Genomic DNA, 27,949 nt, shown 5'->3' with positions numbered 1-27,949 from the left:
AATAGCATTAAAATTTGGATGGCAGATGCAAATCTGAGATTTATGAGGCCTGGGTGTTTACTGGAAGACAACAGAGACCACAGATCAACCCAACATGGATGGCATGTCCTCTGCCCAGTGACGCCCATGAGTCAGGTCAGCTCATCTACTGATCACACAAGTCCACCTGCCAACACATTGCAGCAGACTCTGTTACCTGGAAATGGGGGAGATTCTATAACAAAAAGGAGAAGTAACATGATGCTGACTTTAATCCTGAAGAGGAATTCAAAAAGCATGAATTAAAGTTGGCCATCAGACAACACATGTGTGTCAAGTCCATTTAGTGACAAGATGCTGCACATTCTGAATCACAGTTAATTTTCAGCTGGATTTCTTTCCTCTGTGGATATAGTATCTACCACTGGCACAGGTCTTGATGCAAAATCAGTACCTGGAATATCTAAACTAGGTTTCCTACCTCTTCGCCCAATCAGACACATTATATGGAAGGAAAGAGGGTAAGAGGAATCTTCTCAGGGGCTATGGTTCTCTAAACATTGTTTCCAAGTCATTTATTCCAAACAGCAGTCACCTTGAAGCTGAGGTTTAGTGCAGTCAGTCACCTTAAAGATCAGGGTTCTCTTCTATAAACACTCTTCTAGTACACACACAAGGGATGCTCAAAGCTTCCAGAGTTTGAACATCATGCTTCCATTGGCCTGCATTGGTTTTCTACAGGCTACCGATATGTGATTTGTGTGAGTTCATATCAGTATGGAAAAGTTAATCCATAAGCTGGCCAGCATCAATTTCTCAGATTACCTGCTGCTTCTCTCATCAAGACTAAAACCTTGTCCAAGTCTGTCAACTTCACCACCATGGATACTCTCACTGGTCCTCATCATTCAGTGACTCCTACAAATATCTGTATAGTACTTTACACTCCCCAAATGACTTCCAAACATAGTATCTGACCTCATCCAAACAATAATCTCCCCTCCCTCCAAATCATTACTTTTTCTCACTTTAGACTTGAAGAAACAGAGATCCAGGAAGTGGTCCAAATAGGAAAAAAACAGCAGAGCTACAGTTTAAACGTAGGTTTCATGGCAGTGGACTCTGTGTTCTGTCCTCCCTTACTCCTGCCTGTGGCCTATTTAGGTCTGAACATCCAGAACTTCCTTCATCTACATCACTCCTCACTGCCACCACTTCCAGAATTCATCATGCAGGCCACTATAGTCCTATAAGTCCTCCCTTTGAGGGCTTGTTTAAAGATTTCAGTCAACTACATTTTTGTTGTTTTTTACTTCTCAGTGGAGAAGCCTTTCAACTAACTTGCAGAACCAATAAACAATAAGCTCATTCACACCACAGTATAATTGATAATATCTAAAATGCATATGACCTTTCAGAATATTTGAATTCTGAGATAAAATTAATTGGAGAGTCCAAGAAATTAATTTCCAATAGTGGAATTTTAGACATTACAATAACTGGATTTGGGCTACTTCAATCTATGTATACCAAGCCTTTTGAAGAACTTTGATCTACCAACCTCTTCTTTAGATCTGCTTTTGCCTTAAGGTCATTGCAGCTAAAACTAGGGCTGGAAAACCAACCCCTTGATTTGGTGGAATGTAGAAGAAAAAGAATGGTTTGTCAAAGCATCTTTGAGTTAAAAAGTTTTCTTGTACTACCTATTACAAGGCCTAAAATTCCACAGTTAGTCATTTGTTCCTTTAGGTTACACATTTCTTTCCCTATATATCTCTTTTAAAGTGGAAAGAGGTCTGAGAGCAAGACTTCATGAAGCTATTTTCAATGGCTAATACTTCATGATAAACGAGATAATCAGATACTTTCCACCATCACAAGAAAAGCCATAGCACATGCCTGACAAATGATAAGTACTCAGTGACTGTTAACTATTGTCATTTTATTATCATGAGAATGGGGGCCAAGTACCACATCTGCATTTTGGGCCACTATTAATATAGAGGTATTGACGTGTGTTTCCTTAATTTTCCTTCATTTTTGTGTAATCAAGGACAGAATATTTAATAACTCTGAGCCTCAATTGCCCATTTAAAAATGATATTAATAGGGGCACCAGGGTGGCTCAGTCAGTTAAGCACCTGTCTCTGGCTCAGGTCATGGTCCCAAGGGTCCTGGGATCGAGCCCCACATCGAGCTCCTTGCTCAGCAGGGAGCCTGCTTCTCCCTCTGCCTCTGCTGCTCCCCCTGCTTGTGCTCTCTCTCTCTCTCAAATAAACAAATAAAATCTTTTAAAAAATAAAAATAAAAGATATTAAACATTTATACCTCATTGGTAATTATAAAGATTATAAAATAAAAAATCAGTGTATGTAAAGAAATATATATTGATCTGAAATATAAGGTATTCATTAAATGTAAAGGCATCCTCTTTGGACACAACTGTTTGTACATCCAAGTGCCAGAAGTACCACAAACCAGGCTTCCCGGGCCAGTGTTGTTCCCTGAGCGTCCTGCTCTGGCTGAGCCCAACGGCTCAGAGTAAGAGCACCATGCCCATCAGCCTGGCCAGGAAGGAGACAGTCACCAAACTATACCACAAGTTCTGTCAGGGACAGCTAACTTGTAGGGTTCTAGCTCTCTGATTGTTGAGATTCAATAAACACAACTCTTTTCTGGGAAGGTCTCTGAGAGCTCTCTATAGGTTGAAGTGACTGAGATCTTGGGAGTTTTACAGAATTTATATATCCTGCCTCACATTCACAGAATTGCTCAGAGTGCTTCTGTCTCCAGGTTGGTGGATCAAAGACAATATGCTCTATAGTTTATATTTGTCTACATCTTGTGCAAGTAGCTATCAATGCCAAACCCTTCTGGGTGAGTCTAATAGATCTATGACTAGATCCTGGGTAACTTCACTTGGAGTCCCTGGGTGAACCCTCCACAAACATGCAAACTCTACCAGGGAGAGGGGCCCTTCAGAATCTCTACCTTCCTCATGATTTTTTCTTCATATAAAAGTCATTCATTTAATGATTACTTACACTGACTCAATACCATTTCCTTTTCTGTTGTCATTGATCTTTTCTATTTTTCAATAAAAATGTATATATATGAAGCATAAAACATGATGATTTGACATACATATATATATATGGTGAAATGATGACTACTGTCAAGATACTTAACATATTCATCTCTTCTCATAATTACCATTTTTTGTGTGTGTATGTGGTAAGAATACCTGAAACCTACTCTCTTAGCAAATTCCAGTATACAATATAGTATTATTAGCTGTTGTCAGCATACCGTACATCAGATCTCTAGACTTATTTATCCTATTAAACTGCAACTTTGTACCCCTTTCCAAGCATCTCCCCATTTTTTCCACCTCTTTGCCCCTGGTAATCACCCTTATACTCCTTGCTTCTATGTATTCATCTCTTTGGCAGTAAAAAGTGAAAGGCAGCCTATCAGGCATTCTTGAACACTATAAATAGCCAAAGATACCATTATTTATCACTTCTTTGTCCACTGAACTGGATGTAGGTATCTGCCTGGATGGTATCTCCACATAATCCCTTGAGCTAATTTCCCATAATCTGGTAGGCTAGGATATTTGATGCTTGCTTCAACAGTAGCATCTTTTGGCCTACCCTGGGAAATACATGTTGGGGTGGAGTTCCTGACTCAGGTACTTTCCATCAGTGGAGTCCACATAATGCTGAATATAGTGTCAGTTCTAGTTCTAAGGGGATTCTAGAGTGGGAATTAATCATCCCTGTTAAGTCATCCCTTAATTTGGGGGATTTAATGCTGGATAACTATGGGCATTATGATGTTGAAATACTTCACTCTGTCCTAATGCATGTCTTCTGAACACAACAACAAAACCAAAAAAAAGAAGTTGGAGTGGATTTGTTTGGGCCTTAGAGTCATGTGTAATGTCTTCCAAACCAGATTCTTACCTAGAATACTAGCTCTATGTGTCAAAACTGAGGCCCGAATCAGTATTCTGGGGAGATACCATGTTTGGGAAAAAATCAACTCCAGAGACTTCTCAAAATTGGTCCCAGTGAAAATCTATTCTACTTGGGAATGGAAAATGATTCTCCACTTAGACTGTTTCTGAAGCTAAAAGTACACCAGCAAGGGGGAGGGTTGCTAGTGGCAATGTGGCAAGAACCTACTCCCCTCTTCAGAATGTGCTTCAGATGACTACAGATGTGAGGAACCCTGGTTCCTCTTGTCCCAGGGACAAAACCCCAGAGGGCAGTGTCCGGGATGTTCTCACCTCAGATAACACCTTCCCCACCAACAAGACGAGAGGTGTCTGAGACAAACACTTGTGGCTCCATGTGCTTATGTTCTCTTTCATTTCTCAAGGTTTAAAACTCTTTTGCTCTCATAGGACATTCCCAATCTCCATTCATGTTTTTTATAACTTTTGCCTTCCTTCTTTTTTTCTTTTTAAGATTTTATTTATTTGAAGAAAGCACAAGTGGGTGGAGGGGCAGAGGGAGAGGGAGAAGCAAACTGCCTGCTCAGTGGGGAACCTGAGACCTGGCTCAATCCCAGGGCCCTGAGATCATGACCTGAGCTAAAGGCAGACACTTAACCAGCTGAGGTACCAAGGCACCCCACGCCTTCCTTCTAAAATGGACCTTTCTTCTGGACTATTTTTTAAAGATTTTTTACATTTTTTAAAAGTAATCTCTATAGCCAAGGTGGGGCTTGAACTCACAACACCAAGCTCAAGAGTCACATGCTCTACCAACTGAGCCAGCCAGGCGCTCCATGGACTTCTTGATTAGCTTCAGAGAGCATTATCACTCCTGCCTGTGTCAACATGGATTTTGGCCCCACACTCTCTGGCCAGGTTCACTGGCCTTTCCCTATATCCAACCTATATCCCTACATCACAACCTCAGCCTGGACTAGCTCTAAGGTGAATATGTAACTGCATTTCAAGGTCTCTACCTACCATATTCTTAAATTCCTTTTTTTTTTTTTTTAAGATTGTATTTACTTATTTGACAGAGAGAGACAAAGTGAGAAAAGGAACACAAGCAGGGGGAGTGGGAGCGGGAGAAGCAGGCTTCCCACTGAGCGGGGAGCCCGATGCAGGGCTCCATCCCAGGATGCCAGGATCATGAACTGAGCAGAAGGCAGATGCTTAAGGACTGAGCCATCCAGGCACCCCCTTAAATTCCTTTTAAGTTCCCATGGCTTTGCATGAAGATTCTGATTGTTTTTAAACTACACACACTCTTGGAAAAGGTAAGTTTTACAAATTATCAAACATATACATGTCTATAGAAGTAAATGTTTACATCTTTTAAAAAATGTGGTAGGACTATTGAGGTAGGGTAAAAGAATGAAGATCTCAACCTCCAGGCTTCAACTGAGGTTTAAAAAAAAAAAAAAAGTGCCTCTGAGCAGGAAATGAAGCCTTAGCTCCTGAAGATGAAATGTGCCACTCTCCCAATGTTGTGAAGATCTAGCCCTGTGTAGCACTTTCTTTTATGAACTACAATTGCCTGTTAACAAAATTTTTTGATAGGTATTCGCCCCTATTTGGATCTGGGCTGTAAATATTTGCCCAGACCCTAAAACTGATGTCCTAACTTTACAATGCACATATTGCATAAGTATATGTTGATAAATAAACTTGCAAGCTGGTATACGCATTGCATGTAAACTCTCTTTTTTTAAGCAAAGATTTGAATTTTATAGACTGTAAAATATGGATATTGCTCTATTTATCTTGATGTATCTCTATGAAAAGGTGACTGCTGTGATTGGAAAGTCAAGCCATATAACTAAAATAAGGTACTTCATTTAGAATTTTAAGATATCCTCTGCCCCATATGTATAACCATAACTATCTTGAAAAATTAGTTGTTTATTGCATAAATATTTTCAAGTGCTCTGCTTATAATATAGAAGTGGTTTATAAGCATTGTGAGATGGAAGATGCTGGTCACTGCTATAAACACAGGGTTCAAGGATTCTAGCTGGCCAGTGTAGGTCAAGAAGGCTAGCGATGAGCCTAGGTGGTATGGAGGAATAATGCCATCAAATATCAACAATAACAAACTAGATAAAATGTTAGAAAAATTATTTTTAAGTACTTATACTAGGAAAAATTATTTTTCAATGTACCAGATTGTGAATGTTTTAGGCTTTGTGGGCCAGGTGTGGACTTTGTTGCATACAGTTCTTCTTTTACTTTTCTTTTACTTTTTTTGAAACTATTCCTTTAAAGAGATAAAAGCCATTCTTAGGCCATGGGCCATGGTTTGCTTATCCCTGCTCTACAGCAAAGGTGTTAAGATAATTTTAAATGGCAGAAAACTTTTATTCAACTCTTATGGTAACTACAGTAATCAAAATCAGTACAAGTGGAGGCGCTGGGAGGCTGTTGACGGTCTTAGGATTCTGCCTACTCTACTTTCGCTTCTTGGTTTTAGATAGCCCAGAGGCAACCACACAGAGAATGAGTGCTCTTGGGGACAACAGCTTAGGTATCAGATATCTGTACTCCAGAGAATTTCTAAAACTTTCAGCAAAGTAACAAAAGTGTGCAATTACCAAAAAATGCTCAGACCTTATATCAACAAGGAAGGAAGCAACAACAAGGAAGCAGGTACCGTCTGTACATTTTGTCTATGGAATTACCATGTTCAGTCTCCCAAGTAAAAATCTCTTTCTATATCTCTCACAATGCACCATGTCTTCGATAGAAATGCCTTTACAATTTACTCATTTGCTTTTTGTCCCAATTCTACCAGAAAGAGTATACTTTTATCTCCTTCACCCAGAATATCTGTGGAAGTCTCTTAACCGGTTCCCTTGCAGGCTCCTTTTAGACTCTCCAGTCTTTGCCCTAGCCAGCCTACCCCAGACAGGCTGTTTTGCAACTACATTGCTTTGATTTGGTCTCTCCATTCTTTCAATAATCTACATTCAATTCAATTCATTTGGTCACTGATCAGATATTTATGATGCCTTGCATTTAGTGTACTAGAAACTGCAGGATCTCCAGATATATGTTAGAATCTCTGCCTTCTTTGAGAAGAGATAAGACAGTGACAAAATGCCTATAATAGAAGGTGGAATGCTATGAGAACCATTTGATTGGTGCAAGCACAGTTCAGTAAAGTTGCTACAGAAAATTTCTGGCCAGTGAGATTGGGAAAGACTTGAGAATGCACTGAAGATTTACTAGTAAGTCACTACAGGAAGATGGAAGTGGCAGGAAGTTGTGGAGAAGAGAAAGGCATGAGCAAAAGCATGCAAGTAGGAAAGCACATAAATTATTCTGGAAATTAAGGCCATATAATATTAGTAGTTGAGTGATGGAACAAATCTGGAGAAGGAGTTAAGCCAAGTTTGTAGAAAGCCCAGGATGCCAGGCCATGTTGTTTGAGCTGTATTCAGTAGAAGTTGGAGAAGAGCCCATGTGTTTGAAGTCCACGTACCCTATGATTGGGTGAATGTATGGTTGGTTTGCACAGCCATGATGTAGTAAAAGGGCTCTGAAATGGTAGTTAGGGACCTCATAGATCTGAGTTTCTATGAAAGCTGCTTCTGCTTCATCGTTCTAGATTATCAATAAATCAAAGGAAAATAAATGAAAATATCATTTATGTTTCTCTTGTGAAATGTGTGTATGGACTCTGGAGTGATGGTGCTATATGCAAAGTGAGGAAAGGGTTCTAGAAAGTGGCAAGAAGGACTGGGGTGGAATTTCCAAGAACAGATGAGATACAGTGGGGTTGTATTCAGTAAAAGTGGAAAATAAGAAAACATTTGTCTCTAATCTTTTCAGTCTAATATTGCCGATTAAAGCTTCTTGCCACCCTCACATTAGATCATGAAATCCTAAGCGAAGGAAGCATATTTGCTTTGATTCTTGTTTGTATTCCCAGCACATAGCAGAGAGCCTGGCTTGTAACAACCACTCAGTAAATGTAGCTTGAATGAATGATCTCTCCAAACTCCATCAAAACCTCTGCTCTAGAGGAAAATCTGTAACCAAATACATGCTAATGAATGAATGATTATCCATATGTTAAAAGGAATTTCCCTTATATGAAATGAATATGGAATAGCCCATTGCCAAATAAGTCCAATTTTAATGGCAACACACACAGAAGAGGAGGAATATTTAGAAGAGCAATAATGGTCTATGCAGCTGGGTTCCCAAATGACTACTCCCCACCTTTCCTACAGCTGGGGCCCCTTGATTCCCATCTAAAAGCCTAGATATTATAAGTACAACTGACTTTAACTAAACTTACTCCATCTTACCCTGCCATATGGCAAGAAAGGAATACCTGAATCAGACCCTGTAGATAACCCCAATTTTTTCCAGATTGTGAAGAAAGTTCTGTGCTACACTTGGTCTCCCTATCTGCAAAAAAACCCTTACCCTTCACATGGAAATCCTTCCACAGGTAAAACATTTTCACTCTGCTATATCAGGCTGTATTTATGTTAAATTCCCTTCCTTCAACATTTAGGAGACTTGACATGTCTTGTATTCATGGTTTCCAACTTGGCTTCTCTGATTAATGCCTACTGCATAGAGCTTAGACAAAATAATGTTGGTCGAAATGGCTACGTATCTTTGCAGAGTGGGAAGATGTCATAATGGTTTAATTTCAGATATCTAAAATATCTGTACCTAAATATAGTTTTTGCATGGCATCATTACTTCCACTTGAGCATGGTACCCAGTCTCCACCCTACATTCTGAAACATTCCAAGCAGTTTTGAAGAGAAAATAGCAAGAATATAAAAATTGCAATAAATACATTTGCTGATTTAATCCAACTATATCAACCTGTATACAGAGATGAAATTTTGCAACACTACAAACTAATAGAAAGTCTTGTTTTTGTTGCATTTTTCACTTGCTACAAAGATATTAAGGAGGTTTACTAACCAACATCTTCAGTTTCTAGTGACAGAAATCCAACTCAAACCAGTACCAGCCAGAGTTTTGTGAAGAATGTGTTGCCTCACACAACCGGCAAGTATAGTATGGTGCTGTTTAAGTACAAGTTGACCAAGCAGCTCAAATAGCATCATCAGGCACCCATGGCTCTTTCTCCAGTATTTTTTATAGTGTCTTTCCGTGCCACAGACATGATCGTTTTCAGAATATCAAGATCCTAGCTGAGAGACAGCACCTTCCTAGAGAGATGTATTAGTTTCCTATTGTTGCTGTAACAAATTACTACGAACTTGAGACTTAAAACACCACAAATTTATTATCTTACAGTTCTGGGGGTCACACATGTGAAATAGATCCCATGGGGTTAAAATCGTGGTGTGAACAGGGCTGCATTCTTTTCTGAAGATTCTTGGGACTTCTTGCCTTTTCCCACTTCTAGAGGCTGCCTGCATCCATTGGCTTGCAATTGTATCACTCTGTGCCGTTCTTGTCACATCTTCTCTAACTCTTCTGCCTTCCTCTTTCACTTATAAGAATGCTTGTGATTACATTAGAAGAACCCATATAATCCCCCATAATCTTCCCATCTCAAGACTTTCAATTTAATTACATCTGCAAAGTCCCTTTTGCCATGTAAAGTAACATATTCACAGGTTCTGGAGTTTGGGATATGGATATATTTGGGGGGCCATTATTCTGCCTACCAAAACAGGTCTGGAGAAAAAAAAAAAAGTCCTAGGAAGAACTTTGAGTGATCTGGCTTATGTGATGTGCTAAGTTCCAACCAATCTCTGTGCCTAAGAGGACTATATACTCTGATTGGCTAGCCTGGGTCACATGAGGCCATGTCTGATAGTGAGGGGGCAGGGTTGATGATTTTGTCTTCAATCATACCACATGGAATGGTTTAGACAAACCAAGAAAAGAAGGGAATTTTTTATTAGAGTAGGGCAGAGGGATGATGGCAAAGGAAAACGACCACCAACATCTGTTGCACAGGACAGGTAGATAAAGGGGCATGTTTCCATAGTTCCCTACCTTTGTAAGAAGGGCACTAGGAGTTAAGAATTGGCCATCTAAAAACCCTCTTTTAAAATATAAATACTGAAGTTTGGGCCGGAATAAATATTCACATTGAATCACATATCAGAGTGGAAGGGTTCATTAACATTTTATTCTTTATGCTGGAATTGGTTGAGGTAACTTTGGGGGAGAAAGTTAGAGGGCCTCAAAATGAGAGGTCCCAAAGAGAATACAAGAAGGAGGTAGAAACATGAAGAGTACTGCTAGCCCCTCACAACCTCATCAGGGGCTAGCTCTGACTCTTCCCACGTCATGTAAATGGACCCGTGGTAAATGAACCTCTTTGACTAAGTGAGGTCTTTCCTTCCCCATTCATCCACTCCCCTATCCTGTCCTTAGAACATTCCCAACCTGGGAACTGGTCGCAGCTTCTGCTTCACAACTCCCATTCCTTATGGCTGCAAGGTGGCAAGATCTGCTCTGTCCCAGAGGAGAGGCAATTTTTAATGGGCAGAGCTATCCCTCCAAGGGCAGCAGCTTCTCTGCATTTGGGCATTAATTCATAATCAAACATTGATGAATCATGCTATTTTACTGAAAAGCACAGTCCTTAAGTCAACCACCTAATCTAAGGGAAGAAATTAAACTCTAAACCAACATAAACACATTACAAGTCATTAGTGTAATTAAAAAGGAATGTATAATTAAAACATTTGTGTATTTTAGCTCAAATTCAACTGCGGTCGGAAATTTTAATGAACTGTTCATCAAAGAAGTCTCGGGAGTCTGGGGATAAGTTTAGCATAACAAGAAACTGAATGTTTTCTTCCCTCTGCTTCAGGAGCCCCATTCCCTCTGGTTTCTAAAAAGCAACCTGTCATTGGTTCCACCAAACTAATAATGATTCTAAGTGGTTATGATTGCTTCTGTGTTTTAAACTGATGTTATCTTTTTATCCCTTAAGAATCATGTTTTTCATAATTACTTCTCTTTTGTCCTTTCCTTAAGACAAATGATTTTGTAATTAGCGATGAAGGAAGGAGTCGTCACTCCAAGACATCTGTCAAGTTGTCAGGAAGTATGTCTCCCTGTAGCTATATTTAAACTTTCTGTTTAATAGCCTCTTGCTTTATTTCACAAGAACATCTCTGCGGAATCATGCCTAGGATCCCCTAATGATCAGGTTCTATAAAACATAGAGCAATTAGACTGTAAGAAATATCGCTCCCCAGAATGTCCTTCCTATTCATAATGTGCACCTCTCCCTCCTAACACTTCCTTTCTTGGGCCTCCCCACCCACATGGATGTTTCCCTCCCCACACTCTGGTGGGCTCTAGTTTTAGGCTCTAGCAGATGAGATGGTGGAGTGTGTCAACAATTAAGCTAACATTTCCTCCAACGTCAGCATTCAGTTGTAACAATTCTCTGTCTGTCTCCAAATGAATGGCAAGCTATTGTAAGAAACAAAATACTTCTCCCTTGGAGGGAGCAAAGCCTTAACAGTGCTGTGTATTTCCTGTGCACCCTACAGAGAAATGACATGCTTGCTCACATGTTTGCTGTTCTTCTGTATCATCTGCAGTAAGAAAGAGCATCCCAGTGACTCCTAAAGCCTTCTTCCTTAGGAACAGAATTCAGACTAACAGAAACACCCTGCAGAGTGCTGAGAAATATGGACAGTCCCTCTTACCATAGGATTCAAGATTACTGCTGATCTACAATACCCATGCCATTCTGTCAATAGCTAACATCCTAAATCTCACAGAAATCTCAAGCTGCTCTAATCACTCACTCTCTTTATTCTTTAAGAGCCCATTTAACCCATGACTCTTGTTCTTCATAACAGAAAGCTAGGTATAGGGAGTGGAGAGATTTTCTGAGTGTCACACACAAGTATCAGACAGATCCAGAGATAGCAAAACTTAGTGAACTAAGGGACCGAGTGTCACTTTTCACCTGGCCCTGGCAGAGACAAAGACAGAAACAACCCATGTTGAATGAACGAACACATTAAGTTTCTTCCATGTCTCAGGAGAAACTTGAAGTTGGTACATTTTCCCTCCGTTTGGGTACTCTACCAGCTTTTCCCTCTTCAAAAGACCCATACCACTGGCCTGGATCCCAGGGACCTGCCAGCCCTTGAATTTACCTGGAAATTATTGGGATAAAGTGAGAAAACTATTGCTTAAGCTATTTTTCCTTACAAGGGTATTTTCATTTAACAGTATACTCTTAAAGATCAAAAAGGCTCTGTGAGACAAAGAACAGTCCTTAAAAATTCGAGGCATTAGAGGGATTTGGAAGACCTGTCCTGGATCCCTTCTCATTGCATCATGTGGTGGCTGCTTATTCTTCCAGCTTGAGTATAATCATGAGCATAGTACAAGTTGTGGGCAGAGATATGACAAACTCAGTAGCTGAAATGATAAGGAAAATAATTAAATCAGTGTGTTTACTTTTCTGGTTAGTTTCCCAACCTATTCCTTCATGGAGGTCATGGATCATGATTATATTGAAGATGAAATAAAATCACAAGATGCCTCTAAGCTTCCAGTTCTCTTTTTCTATTCCAAATGCCACTCCCCTCCTTATGGCTATTTCAATCTTCCTTACATTCTATTCATTCCTATTTCATCTTTTTAAAAACCATTCTTCACATCAATGTCAGACCTAAAATACTAGTTGCAACACTACCTTTTCTTTCTGCTGTCAAAAGGATGAAAAAGCTCCCCAACACCTATGGGTTAATGCATGGCTTCATGTCAACTGCCCTCACATCATCCATCCTTGTTGCTCATCATTTCTTAGCAGTGGACTTTATGAGCTCATTAAATTGTTTACCTCCCTTTGCTCCACCCACTTTATCTGACTTCCTATTGGCTCAGCTTATTGGCGGTACTGCAGAAAGTAGAAATATTGAGAGGGTCTGAAAGTACCAGGTAGCAGTCATGTCAGCCCTAGTCTCTCCACCTCTACACTTCCACAAGAGAGAAATAAATTTCACCTGTATGACCTGTTACTGCTTATATTCAAGGACAGGTGATCCCTCTCCTTTATTTGTTCTTTGATTTATTGATTTGTTTGATGATGCAGTGAATGCTCTGCAATTCTGAAACTCTTTAATTTAAATGACAAAACCCCCCCTTAAGCCCTTATTTGGAAGGTGTTAACTACCCACCACTTCTATTATTCATCCCTGGGCTCTCTTTCGTCTTCTTTGGCAGTGCTTTGTCTAACAAGTGCCTAAAGGGGAGAAATATCATATAAACATAAAATCGTATCTCCTTCCCATTATATCACTTATCTTTAGTCAGTAATTACTATGGTCCTGGGTGGTGGTTTCCAACATCTATATGAACTTGTAAATATATAGAAGCACAGCTTGGGTGCAGAGAGGTAACCCAAAAAACTTTTTATTAAATGTTTTTCAGACTATAGCAGTTTAAAAGTTGTGGGTGGAATAGATGAGTAAATAAATGAATCATAAGCAGATAGTAAAGATCCCATATTAAAAAAAAAAGAGAGAACAAGGATGGATATGACACTTATAGGAGGGTGAACAAGTGAAAAGGTTTTACATGAGGAAGCTCCAAAATTTCACAAATGTTTACATCATGTGAACTGAGGAATATTTTTTAAATGTTATGAGATTAAAAAAAAATATATTCTAGTGTCATCTTTGATCCTTACCACTCCCATTCCTTAAAGCAATACTTATTGATGAATTGAGGGGCTACTAATGTTCATATCTGAAAAGTCTATGTCTTTATGGGAAAAGAGAAGAAACTGAGCAAAGGCAGAATTTTGGGGAGCAATACTCCAAAATGGAGCAAGGATCTTGGCCTCCAAGACAGACAAATGATGAGAGCAGAGATATCATGGTTGCAGAAAGAGGAACATGGAATCTGTACCCCAGGGTGAAACCTGAAGAGTTTGAAAAATGCCAATATAAGTAAGTGAGATTTATTTTATTTTATTTTTTTAAAGATTTTATTTATTTTTTGAGAGAGAGAGAATGAGAGAGAGAGCACGAGAGGGAAGAGGGTCAGAGGCAGAAGCAGACTCCCTGCCTAGCAGGGAGCCCGATGTGGGACTCGATCCCGGGACTCCAGGATCATGACCTGAGCCGAAGGCAGTCACTCAACCAACTGAGCCACCCAGGCGCCCAGTAAGTGAGATTTAAAAGAAGTAAGATCTATGCCTTGTTTACCTGGTAGATTCTCAGACTGTGCCTAAGTAAGAGAAGACTAGAGAGAATTAGCCATGGTCAGCTCACTGTGACATAGTAGCCAAGGACAACTTTTCATGACCCAGCTGAGGTCTTGCTGTAAGATGACAATGGAGTACATCGCAAGTGATGCTCCTTGTTTATAAGTCAAGAATCAATGTTAAAACCGCTTTTGCGGGGTGCCTGGGTGGCTCAGTCGTTAAACGTCTGCCTTTGGCTTGGGTTGTGATCCTAGGGTCCTGGGATCGAGCCCCGCATCGGGCTCCCTGCTCGGTGGGAAGGCTGCTTCTCCCTCTCCCTCTGCCCCTGCTTGTGTTCCCTCTCTCGCTGTGTCTCTCTCTGTCAAATAAATAAATAAAATCTTAAAAAAAAACTGCTTTTGCAATATATTTTAATATCACTGCCCACAGATCCTACTTATGCCTTAGTTTTTCACAACTTTCCTGTAACAAAACGAGAAAAATGCACTACATACTCTCTCTCTCTCACAAACATTCACTGACATACACACATATTCCCACTCTCACATATACACATACACTAAACTTTGTGGTCTTTAGTGGGATGACTGAATGCCGAATGAAACAATGAAAGAAGTATCCTATTATTTAGATGCTAGGTCCTTATGCCTTTCTTGATAATCTTGAAATCTTTATCTCACTGAAGATGCCATCATGGATCTAATTGTGATACTTGTTTATTCATAGCCAGATCAATAACTTTTTTTTAATGTTAGCATAAAAGGGAAAAGGAGAGAAGAAATAAGGAAAAGAAAAGAAATGTAAAGGTAATCAATAGGATCAGATTAAATACAAGAAAGATCTTTCTAACCATTTTAGCTGTTCAGTAAAGAAAGAATTACCCTTCAAATGGACGGATGTCCTAGCATTTTATAACCACTGGTGATATCAAGGATGCTATGGAAAAGGGGTCCTCTTAAAGTTCCTCAGTTGATACAAGGATCATGGACTTCTTGGGCCTTTTTTCTAGCTCCATGATTTTACTCTTCTATCATCCTTTCCAGGTGAAGGATACTTCCTGATGAAAAGCTCTTGTACATATTGCCAGCTCTGCAGTCTCCATAAAATTCGTACCTTTTCTGGATATGCATGTTCCCAGGTGTGTACACATTCAAACTGAGGCTTTCAAAATTGTTGATGTCAGCAAGGTGAGTATTTAGGTGAACTGGATCTGTCAGAGGAAATATTTTCAAGATGTCTCTGGTGACCATGTTTTTCATTAAGGTTTCCAGTTTCACTTGGTATAATTAATCCTAAGATTGTAATCTTATTCAGAAAAATAAAGTATCAGAGGATGCTGGTAAATAAATTTCCTAGCTATAAGGATACTACCCCAGAGACTAAGAAGCAAACATGATGGCTACTACTGTCTTTGCAATGACTCTTGAAATATGTTAATAAATATTGGGTTTCACAATCCCCAGGCAAATAAATATTTAATTGCAACAATGGGTATTTATCTAAAACTCCTGGGTGCAATCTCATGTATTATGATTTGGAAAATCATACATATAATGATTTAACCCTTAAATATCTCCCACAATACATTGCCTTGGGGCATTAAAATCCTATCCTGATTTCCAGTTAGACATGGTAAATTAAACAGATACCTTTATCTCCTATTTGCTCTTGAAACGCCTCTGCACTGGGACATCAGAAGAGGGAAAGAAAGAGAGAAAGAGAAAGAGAAAAGAAAAAGAAAAGAAAAGAGGAAAGAAAAGAAAGAAAAGAAAAGAAGGAAGAAACAGAGTGACAAGAGTCAATGAAAGATGCTAACAAACTTGAGGAATTGGAATGAGATAAGCAGGAGCTTACTGGTTGAACATTTCAGAGGAAGTTGAAACCTGAATGCCTTCTAGGAAATAGCCAAATATTAGCAAAACTATTCATGGCAGAAGCCTGGAAATGTTTAGAATTTAGATATACCAGCATCTTGGATGATGAAAGTACCAGTTAGGGCTTAAAACTGGAGGATACATTCAAAGTCTTTATAGGGGCAATGAAAAACCTAGATGCCAGTCCTCATCTTGTGTAGCCAGGAGACTCAATGTGTCAAGGAGTCAGAAGACTGCAGGTTTGTCTTCTGGAACAATGACTTAGAAGCTCTGATTTAGAAACAATAGCCTTAACTAAAAGTTAAGGTAAAATGTCACATCAAAGACAAATTATTAACGAAAGTCTACATAACAAATTAATCAGATCTTGGCCTATTCTTCTCTATCATCTTTGAGAATGCTAGTAAATTGAGCTTTTCGCCTCTCAAGTCAGTGTCTGACACTCTGGCCTAGAAGAAAATGCTGTCACTCCCCGATAAACCTAGAGTGACATCTACCATTTGACAGTCCCTGCTCTTTAACACAGAAATCTAGATCAGTGTTCAGTGCTTCATTCTCAATTATGAATGTACTAAAAGTAATCACCAGGTGTTTGTGGAAGGCCTGAAAAATAAGAATGAAAGACATATCAAAGCAAAGAGATAAAATAAGACCAGAAGAACAGAGATAATGTAAGGAGCAAAAGAAAACTTCCAATAGTTTAAAATGGGTTTTTTTCCAGGGAGAAGAGTGAAGACATCTATGAAATGAAAATTGGTTGCTTCACAAAAGGAGTATTCAGAGAAAAAGAAACAGCACCTTCTGTTTCTCTAAATGCCCACAGCAGTGGGCCAATATCTCAGTAACAAAGGCAGGGCAGTGAGCAAAATTTTAAATCACTAACATCTAGGTCTGAGGAGAAAACAAGACTAGAGTCAGTACATAAGAGGAACAAATAATAATCACCACAAGATACTTGCAGTAATAATGTGAATATAATAATTGGCTCTTTCCTGGGTACTGAAAAGTGTTAGTTGCTGTTCTAAGTGCTTTATATACTTTAACTCATTTAAACTTTAAAACAGAATAACAAGTCAAATACCATTATGATCTCCATTTAACAGGAGAGAATAATGAGTCATGATGAGTTTGAATGTGACAGGGCCAAATGGGACAGCATATAAGCTCCTCCCTGCCCACCCAGACTGTGTGTCTTGAACTTCACTGGTAACGCTGTCCAGAATGTTCTTAATATCTCCATGTGTGATCGCCCTCCAGAATCTATACTCAGAGGACAGGCACCTTGCTTCATACATCCCTTTAACTCACACATTTCTAAGCAGAGCATCTTGCACGGAGTGAGCTCTCAGCACTTATGCATGAGCTGAACAAATGAGAAAGCTGTGATGGATGAGGAGGCCTGCTGCGTAATCTTCGACATAACCCAGACAGACGGAGTCATGGGAGATTGGGGCAGACGTGGCTCCATATACCATTTACCATTAAATGATCCTAAATAACTGTTCCAAAATGCAAATTCTAGTCAAAATGTTTTATGTGATGTAGGTGAAAACATATTTGGGACAATTTTAAAATTTTTTCCAGAAATGAAATAAAAACAGTATTTACAGATACCTTTTTGTGTTAATTTTTATTGCTAATGACTTAGCTTTTGGGGATTTGAATCCCTGTAACTCAGGATGATTTTATTATGTATTTTCATATTAGGTACAACAAATAAGATGGTTTTGGCTCAGCTTCAAAAGGCAAAACATTGAGGAAAATATTGCTGTACTGAAATTTTCAAATCATTTTGTTAATTTCTCACTTTGCCACATATGTAAAAAGTTGAGGAAAGACAGATTTCTTAAAGAGATAGACTGGGTACTGGTTTTCTTAATTCAAGTCAGCAGAGCGAAGCTGCACAGCTGAAAATTCTGGTTTGTTAGGTTTTGATTAAATGGAGTTTCTGTTCTTATTTTGTTTTGTTTTGTTTATTTTTCTGTATCAGGACTTCACAAGCTTATCCAACAATCAATACATGCTTTTATTTTTGTCTTTACCAAGCTATGGGACTTTCAAATTATTGTCTGGGTTTTAGTCCCTCAGGTGTGAGGCATTTCAGGCTGAAAAGACTTCTGAGCCCTTTGCTGTGTGTGTGTTAATTAGAGTTGGTTTCCTGATCTTTGCTGTCAGTTTCCTCTGCTCCACAATTTGAGAGACAGTGATGCTACACCAATCCTCAAAGGTCTCTGGAGACCATTTCCAGTTGCATTACTGATTTATTTTTGTCTTGACCAGATGGCTCCAGGTTCCTATGACTGTACGGGAGTCCTTTTGATTACTCTATTTATCTCTCCCGATGCTCAATTTAAGGGTCAAATCTCATGTAACACATTTGCCAGCAAGATAAACCATTCAAGCCCACTGCTGCTTGGACACCATACTTCTGACATATGCTCTGTGCCTCATTACACACCAAAGTTATTAGATTTAATACATGTTTTTATAAACTCCATAACAATAGCAGGCAGTGTTTTTGCTGGTTTGTTTGCCAATCCTACAGGACATGCAGCCAATGGAAGAGCATGAGCCAGGAGGACTTTGCAGGAAGGAGGGGACTCTGTGGGTCCCCCAAGGCTCTCTCACTGAGTCCTTCCTTGCCTTTATGGAGGTGGCCATGAAAAAGATGAGAACATTTTTAATGAAACCAATAAAAATGCAAAGGAAGATTTAATGTTTAAAGAAACAATAAATCAAAACTGACAACTGAAATGCAATATTTCACCATGAGATTGAGGAAATCAATTCATCCAAAGGGCACACTTGGCTTCTGTTAAAAAAAAAAAAATCCCCACATACTCACACAATAAAAGCTATCATATCAGGCGAAGCTAAATAAGCTCTAGTTAATGGATTTTGAAACCTTGAAAAACATGCATGAAGCCAGACAATACAGTCTCACGGCATTTGGGGACACACACACACACACACACACACACGAATATGTACAATCCAAGAATCATATATTACTGTGATCAGGACCCTCTCTAAGTGGGGGTATAGGATATCAAAAAAATTGTCCATTGTTCAAGATGCTCTATGGGCTCAAGTTTGCCTAATTGTCAGGTTATTTATTTTGATTTCTAAATCATTTCCCTTTAAGACTCCTCATACAGTGAAAAATATAAGTGAATCCTAAAAACAGAAATAGTAACTTGGCTTCTTTCCTCAGGAAGAAAACAAAGAGAATTAGATGCTTTGGGCCCATTTCATCAAGCTTATGTAAAGAGACCCTCAGGAAAATTAAATTTAACAAAAAGTATTCCTGTCTTATAAGGGCTCGCAAGTCAATGAGAAAGTGTCACCTGTACTAGAAATTATAATACAATGCAGTTTATAGTAATAGCTGTAACAGAGGTTAAAATATGTAATAAAATGTGCCCAGACATCTTAGAATGATTTTAAGAGGAGATGTGACTTGATGTAGACCTTAAAGGGTGAGATGGAAGATAGCAAACTGATATAATTTGCAGAACAGAAAAGAGATTTAAGGGTAGAGAATGATTTCAGTAGTGCAATGAAGGGAGTTCCAGTTTAAGATGGCAATACAGGAAGATCCTGGACTCACCTCCTCCCAAGTACACACTGAATCTACAGCTATATATGGAACAGTTTCCTCCAACAAACAAATACACACTATAAAGACTGGAAGAGCAATCCCTTCACATCAGGCAAATGAGTGGGAAACCACACTGAAGTCAGTAGGAAAGGCTGAGACACAATCTCACTATAAACCCTGTCCCTACCATAGCAACCCACAATCAGGAAGGAACTCAAAACCCAGAACTTTTCCCTGAGGACTTAAAGGTTTATACCCCATATTGGGCACCTTGATTTTAAAACTGGCACCTGAGAGACAAGCCCCCAAAACATCTATCTTTGAAAAGTAAAGATGATCTGCCCCCATGAGACCCACAGTGCTGTGGCAAACCCACAGTGCTGTGGCTGTGAAAAAACAGACTCACCTCCCCTGGTGCTCACAGAGAAGCAGCCCTTTGAAAAGCACCCAGACTTTATGTGAAAGAGACTTGTTTCCTAATTTTAAAGCACTGGTTTGAAGGGCAGAAGCCTGTTGGGACAGTTTCCATAGACAAAGGCTGCTGGGTGCCATCTTCCTGCTCTGTCTTGCTAAAACCAGTGGGCATCATCTTTTTTTTTTTTCCTGTTTTAATTTCTTTTTTTCTTTTTCTTCTTTTCCTTTTTTCTATTTTTTCTTTTTTCACTATTTTTCTTCTTTCACTTTTTCTTTCCTTTCTTTTTTTGGCGACTGCCATCTTTGCACTTTCCCTCTGCCTCACTCCAGCTACTAGGTGCCATCTTCACACTCTCCCTTTGCCACACTTGGTATTTCCAAGAAGGGAACCTCTACAGATGTCTGGTGACCCAGTTTTTATGGCTACAATCCAGGGGCTACCCACTGATCACCTTTCTCTGGAGTTCAAGGGGGCTTGTGTTCCTGGGTCCTATGGGACTATAATAAACAGAGATTCAGTTTTTGGCAGATTACCACTCCCAGGGCACTGCACAGATTGCAGACTAAAACACACACCCAGTCTTTCTAAGAAAGAGGCCTATTTCCTTGGCCAGGAGCTTTGGGCTGAGGGGCAGGCTTCTGGTTTGGCAAAGTGAAAGGGGCGTATGGAGTTACTCTAAGGGAATACAATGTTTGTGCCCACCATCTGCTTCTCTCCAATTTACCAGTATCTTCCAGAAAAGCGCTTACACCCTTTTCTGTTACCTTGATTATTGTAGCTGCTGCCAGGGAACACCGCTACATCTCCTGAGTCTGATGGCCAGTGGAACTTATGCTTATGGGTCCCATAGGATTGTAACCAATAGAAAAAGAGTTCTTAAACAGCTACCGCCCCCAGGACACGGCAAGAGGCAACAGACACAGAAGCTCTATCTTTCTGTGAAAAAGGCTTAACTAACTTATTATCATAGCTGCAGTCTGAGGGGAAGTATTCTGATTAAACACACTTCTAAGAGCTGACTATAAACCTTTTCTGAGATCTTGGAGGCCAGGCACTATCTTTGTACTCTCCCTCTGAAACACTCCAGAGCATCAGCATCTCTTGGAGGGAAGTTCTTATATGTGTCTGGTGCTACAGTTTTCACATCTAGTGTCCTGGTTCTTTTTGGCGGATGCCTAGGGGTTACCAGTTGATTTAATGGCTCTGATGGCCAGGAGCGCTTACATTCCTGGGTCTCACAGGATGTAATAACCAGAGAGACATTTCTTTGGCAGGTTACCACCCCAGAGCACTGCACAGACAGAAGACTCAAACAAACACCCAGTCTTTCTATGAAAGAGGCTTACTTGCTAGTCTTAGAGACTTGGCCTTATGGGCAGGCTTCAGATTTGGCACACTTCTAGAGGATATGGAGGTACTCTCAGGGAACATTAGCCAGAGGATGCCAACTTTGTGCTCTCCCTCTGCCTTGCCACAGCTCACCAGTATCTCCCAGAAAGGAGCCTATACACTTGCTTGGATCTCTGATTGTTATGACAGCTTCCCAGGGGACACCTCCAGATTGCCTGGCTCTGGTTTATGCTTGTAGCCCACAGGAATGTATATATTGGCATTCTTTAAAAGCTGCTGCCTATCAGCCTGAATCTAGGTGCTGAGATCCTCCCCTTTGAGACACTGACTGGTTTTGGTACACCATCAAGAGTGGGAGCTATTAAAAATAAAACAGGCTGCTGGGACAAACATGAAGGTTTGAGAGACAACCAAGAGCTAGGGCAGGGTTCAATGATAAGGTTTATCTCCTATACAAGGCCAATCTTTCAAGACTGGGAGAGGTGATTCTTTCATCTAATGCATAGAAACAAGCACAGAGAGTCAAGCAAAATGAAGAAACAGAGGAGTATATTCTAAATAAAAGAACAAGATAAAACCTTAGAAAAAAGTCCTTAATGAAACAGATAAATAATTTACCTGATAAAGAATGCAAAGCAATAGTCATAAAGATGTTCAGTAAGTTTGGAAGAAGAATGGATGGGTATAATGAGAACTTCAACAAAAAGAAAATATTAGAAAGTTACAAACAGAAGTCTTAGAGCAGGATACAATAACCAAACTGAAAAATACACCAGAGGGGTTCAACAACAGACTAGATGAAGCAAAAGAAAGAATCAGAAATCTAGAAGACAGGGCAGTGGAACTTGCCCAATCAGAATATTAAAAGGAAAAAAAAATGTGCAAAAGTGCAAGTGTAAAAGAAAGCTGGGGTGGCTATATTTATATCAGGCAAAAGAGACAGTAAACAAAGACTATAATAAGAAACAAAGAAGAGCATTACACAATGATAAAGGGGTCAACCCAACAAGAGGGAATAATGTTTGTAAATATTTATGCACCCAGCATAGGAGCACATAAATATGTAAAGCAAATATGAATAGACTTAAAGGCAAAAACAGACTTAAAGGCAGAAATAGATAGCAACACAATAATAAATAGGGGGCTTTGGTACTTACTTAGATCAATGGATTATCCAGGTAGAAATTATAATTTAAATTATATTAAATTTTTTAATAAAAAATTTAAAAATAGTTACAATTAGATAAAGATAGAAACAAAGCAGTGTAAAAATATATGAGAGACAGAGAACAGGTGTTCAGAAGGTGATATGAGAGACTAGAGAACAGAAGGGTAGTATACACAACAGATAAGAATGGAACTCATGAAAATGGCTATGGATGAGCTGTTTAGTCTTGGCACTGTGCCAGGTGGTTATCATGAACTTCACATGTAATCCTCTCCACAGTTCTTCAAGGCAGGTACTAACTTCATTTTACAGGCGAGGAAATGGAGGCAATCCAATGTTTTATCAGATGCCCAATGTGCAGGGTTTGTAAGTGGCAGAGCCAAAATTCCAGACCTCTGTGTGACTCTGTGACATGGGGACACTGCAGATCTTTGTACTGGTGCCAGACAGGAACTGAGCAGGAGGTTTCTGACTGACCAGTCAGCTCATCTACCGCTGACTTGGCTCACTCCCATACTCATGCACCTGCAATGCCCTTTACTTTTTATCTTCCACATAGTTAAGAAGTTAACTTCCCTATGCTGATCAATTGGTAGATTATATTTTTCCTTGAGAGTCTTCTCAGTCCCACCCCAAATGCTTGCCAAATGCCATATTGAATGCTTCCCTCAACAACCAAGTCCTAGAACACAGGTTTTCTGCATGTGAGCCTGAGGTGGACCCTAGAACATATGCAATCTCACTTATTTCTCACAGGTGTTGCCTAGAACGATTGAGCGATATTGGGGAATATGATTAGAGTCACAATACCGTTGTAGAATAGAGAGGGTTAAGATTTGGACCTGAGTTATTTCTCTAGAACTAAGATCTCCTCCTGTATGATCCTGCCTCCTCTCAGTACCTATTTCCACTGGATCCCTACAATACTGGTTTTTTCTTGAAACTTGTAAACTTTTCTTATTATCTCTACATTGTTTAGTTAAAACAAGTAAATGTTTCTTTCAATGGTCTTTAGTGTAGGTGCATAAATAGAAACTTATTTCAGGATAATATAAACTAAGCATTCATATGGATGCCACTCAATTCTATCTGAAATATGTGAAATGAGGGGGAATATATATATGTGTGTGTGTATATATATATATATATGTCCTAAATATCTGATATTTTTTGTTTCACAAAACAAATTTTAACCATTTCGTGGTATACTTTTCAAGTATATTTTGCATTTCACAGCAGTTATTGAATACTTTTAATTTAAATTCAATTAGCCAACATATAGTACATCATTAGTTTCAGATGTAGTGTTCAGTAATTCATCAGTTGCATATAACACCTAGTGCTCATCACATCATGTGCCCTCCTGAATATACTTTAAAATACATTTTTATAGACATCAATTTTTGTGCTATGAAGAAATATGTTCATTGTATTTTGCTTTTTTCTGTTTGTTTCTTCCTTCAATTACATGTCAGCTGTCACACACCCTTCTGTTATCAGGAATATATCTAAAAGCCCACTTCTAGGTCACTGCTTTTAATTCCTGTGGGAAGAGATGCTCGAAAAGCAAGCTTGTTAATGAAATCACAATGGCTGGATGACGCCCAGGGGAATAAAATGTATAGGTTTAGTGCCTGGGCTTTGTCACAGCTGTTTTAGGAGCTTAAAGGCCTTTGTGACATCTTCCTTGTCCATGTCTTTGGTTGAGCTGGCTGAAGTCAGATTCCTTGGGCAGATATTACGGCAAATATGAATTCTGTGCAGAGTCTTCTGAAAGATCTCTTTTAGTGATAGCAACAAAGGGACACACAATTATTTCGATTCTTAAATTCATTATCTAATTTTGGAGACTAAAAACACATCATATATACCTTACCAAAAGGGTGGATGATCATCAAAAAAGATTTTATGGCCAGGTAAGTATGGAGCCAATGTACCTTTGAAAAAGTGAAAGATACATCTGGAACAGACACTCCTGTCTGGGCAAAACCTTGGAGGTAAGAATATGGAGGTCACACAGGGGGTCGTTAATAACTTAGGTGGGCTTGATGTCTGACGAGCAGAAGATACGATGATTTATTTCTGAGAGAGGCTAGAAATCCTCAGTGCTCAGAGTTCCCTTGTGTTCATGTGTAGAATATCTTTGGGATTCTTATCAGCTGCTCCTAATTTAGACCTGTGACTGTCAGCTGTTTCGCAGAGCCAGGGCCTCTCTGAAGTCATTCCTTATGAGGCTTTGTGAAAAATCTGGACAGCTTAGGACACACACATGTAGGCGAGGAAAAAAGAGAAAGAGACGAGGAAGTGGTAGATTTTATTTTATTTTTTACAGTTGGCCTTCATTTTTTAAATAACCTTGTACTCCTTTTCAATTTCCCTTACAACCGTTTCTCCTCGGCTCACTCCCTTTTTCTTCATTATTTTAATGGCTACATCTTTGCTCTGATGTGTCAACGGGAGTGGAAAATCCTGTGAAGCCAGGGCTTAATGAAACACCAGCTGGAACAGAGGGATAAAGTTTCTTTGGAGCAGCTTCAAAGGGATGCGGGCTGGGCAAGCTCCAGGACAATGGTGCCCAGGCCTGAGGACAGGGACAGCCAGGCCAGCTGGCCCTGGCTGGCCCTAACAAGGCATGAAGGGATGGGGACCAACATCACTGAGCAGTCAGGGGTGCAGGATGGGGGACTTTAAGCACTCTCTCTCTCACACACAGACTGTGTCCTTGTATTTCACAACAAATGGTATTTTCATGATATGAGGGGCCAAAATGTGACTTCTGCTGGTAGAAGCATGAGCTAATCTTGCTCAAATGCCCTGGCTTCCTGAAGCCTGCCAGGCACCTCCCCTCTCCCCTTCTCCCATTTTGGAATAAATTTTACATTTCTTTTAATAGGAGAATTACCACAGAAACTTTAGTTTTGATAGGACTTGAGAGAGATTTATGAACACTCATTGGTCATTTTTGGTCAGGTGGCATTTCTCTTTTTTTTTGTGAATAAAGCAGCCAAAGTGACTTGGAAATAGGCTATAAATCTAGAAGGCTCAAATGCCATGTCTGGTTGTCGGCCCCATTTAGACCTCAGCTTCCGAGGCCCTTGTACTTTGAATGACATCAAATATAATCAGCTGCCATTTACACTTAGAAGGGATTTTTAGGAAACTACAAGGTCCCTCAGCCTCCACATGGTTCATTTATGTATATTAAAATGTCTAGTATAAACCTGCTTTCTTACCCCTGGTATTTTGCTATTGAGGGCATTTGATCAATTACATTGACTAGCTTATTTTATTAAGTTACTTTCAGAATTCTTAAAACTGTGTTTATAGTGGTCATGTCTTTGTAAACTGAGTCTTCTGAAAGCTGAGATACTTCAAGTCTAGAACAAGAATGGAAAAAGTAATTTTCACCCATTTCCCTTGCTTATGAGAACTGACAAACATGGGTTTGGGTTATGTTTTATGTTCCAAACAACAAATATTTACTAAGAAATCAAGATTGATATGGTTCCTGCTCCTCATGGCTTAGCAAATATAAAATATGGACCTTTGTTCAATTCAGTTCCATAAGCAGGTATAAATCACCCACCATTTGCAGCTATCCAGCTACCTGGCAAGGGATAAACCCAAATCAGAGATTGCCCTGCCTTCAGGAGACTTTCCTATGGGCAAGAGAGACAGGACTCTACATATGAAATTCCATTTTTTGTTGGTCAAAACAGCAGAACAGCAGAAACTTCATATGGTCCAATTTAATTTTAAGGTAAATTCTAAAAAAGAAATACACGTAGAATAATGTGGCTTTTGGCCAAGGATTCCCAAAGGAGATGACATTTGAATTTGACTGCCAAAGGCAAAAAGAAATTCCAGAAGAAATTCCAGAAACAAAAACTTAAAGGAAAGAAGTGACATGCTATGTGAGAACGATAAAAACCCAGTAAAATGGTTTTAAATCATTCAAGGAAGCAAAGAGGTTCTGGGGATGATGCCAGCAAGGTCAGTCAGACAAGAACAAGGAGGACTTTGAGTGTCTGGCTTGGGCTTAATTCTGTAGGTTATTGGGAGGCAAGGGAATGTTTCAATGACTAGAGTGATCCGGTCAAGTATAGCATGTTGGGTACATCATTCTGCCTCTCCTGTGGAAGATAAATTTGTGGGAGTGGTTATCCTCCACTTGCTCCACCCCTCACTCACCTGTTCTCTGTACTTCTTTGTCTTGCAGGCTAATAACTATGGTCTGCACTGCCTAGACCCCTTGCCATCTCATTGGTAGGGGTTTACCAACGAAAAGCACTGGCAACAGTTTGAGGTCGGTCAGAAGGAGGGATAGTTTGTTGTATTCATTCCCCTAGTCCCTCTATGCCTCCTTACATGTTTAGCCATGGTTGTTTTCCTCCATGGTCACAGTACTTATCAGGCAGCCCCTCTTCTTTGGCAGCTCCTTTACGGGTGGACATGACGTTCTGCTCTTGCTAGTTTAGGTCTTTCACCATGTCCTTTTGGCTTCTTTACTTCCTCTCCCCTCCCCCTTACCATTTATTAAACTCAATTAACTCCTTTGAGCTTAGCATCTCATTCATTGCCAGGACATTGGTAGAGTGTCAAAGACAGAGAAAGAAAGTTTAATTGGGGGAACACTATGAAAGCTCACCTGAGAGAGATGAGGTGCTAGACTGCACCAGTTATATTCTAGAGGAATTTAGGGTATAAAAATTAGTGACTGATTAGACTAGGTACTCTAAGACCAATCAGTATGAGGTCAATTTTTAGAGGGGCAGTCAGAAGACTAGAAAAAAGGTTTTAAGGGACAAAGGTCAACATCAGTGGGGCCACAGGGAAGGGGCTGGAGATATTGCAGCGAATGCTGATCCTAACACAAAAATAGTTTGAGTCCAGTTTTGCCTACTTGAAAGACTTACAGTGCTATGAGTATTATAAAGCACTCTACTCGGGTGAAGGTCTAATATATAATTGTAATAAATACCCTTTGGGTATTTTAGTGCTTAGATTAGTATGTTTTAGTCCTACACAGAAGTAAACCAGCGGCTTGCAAGCGGACAAGAGATAGTATACCTCCCAATTCTTTAGTTTAACTAGAGCCGCTCTTTAAGACCTTATTTTGGGGTGCCTAACTGGCTCAGTTGATTAAATGTCAGACTCTTGATTTCAGCTCAGGTCATGATCTCAGGGTTGTGAGATTGAGCTCCATGTCTGGCTCTGTGCTGGGTATGAATCCTCCTTAAGATTCTTTCTCTTCCTCTCCCTCTTCCCCTTTCCACTCCATGCACCCTCACTCTCTCTCTCTCTCAGGAAAAAAAAAAGAAGACCTTGTTTCTTCTCAAAATGCTCAGCCTTGTGTCTCTGTCT

The sequence above is a fragment of the Eumetopias jubatus genome, unplaced genomic scaffold (assembly GCF_037043125.1).
Source record: "Eumetopias jubatus isolate StellerSeaLion01/CBP00866 unplaced genomic scaffold, mEumJub1_p1.0 scaffold_16, whole genome shotgun sequence".
NCBI classification, from domain to species: domain Eukaryota; kingdom Metazoa; phylum Chordata; class Mammalia; order Carnivora; family Otariidae; genus Eumetopias; species Eumetopias jubatus.
The sequence above is the reverse complement of the archived record's forward strand: the minus strand, read 5'-3'. Positions refer to the sequence as shown.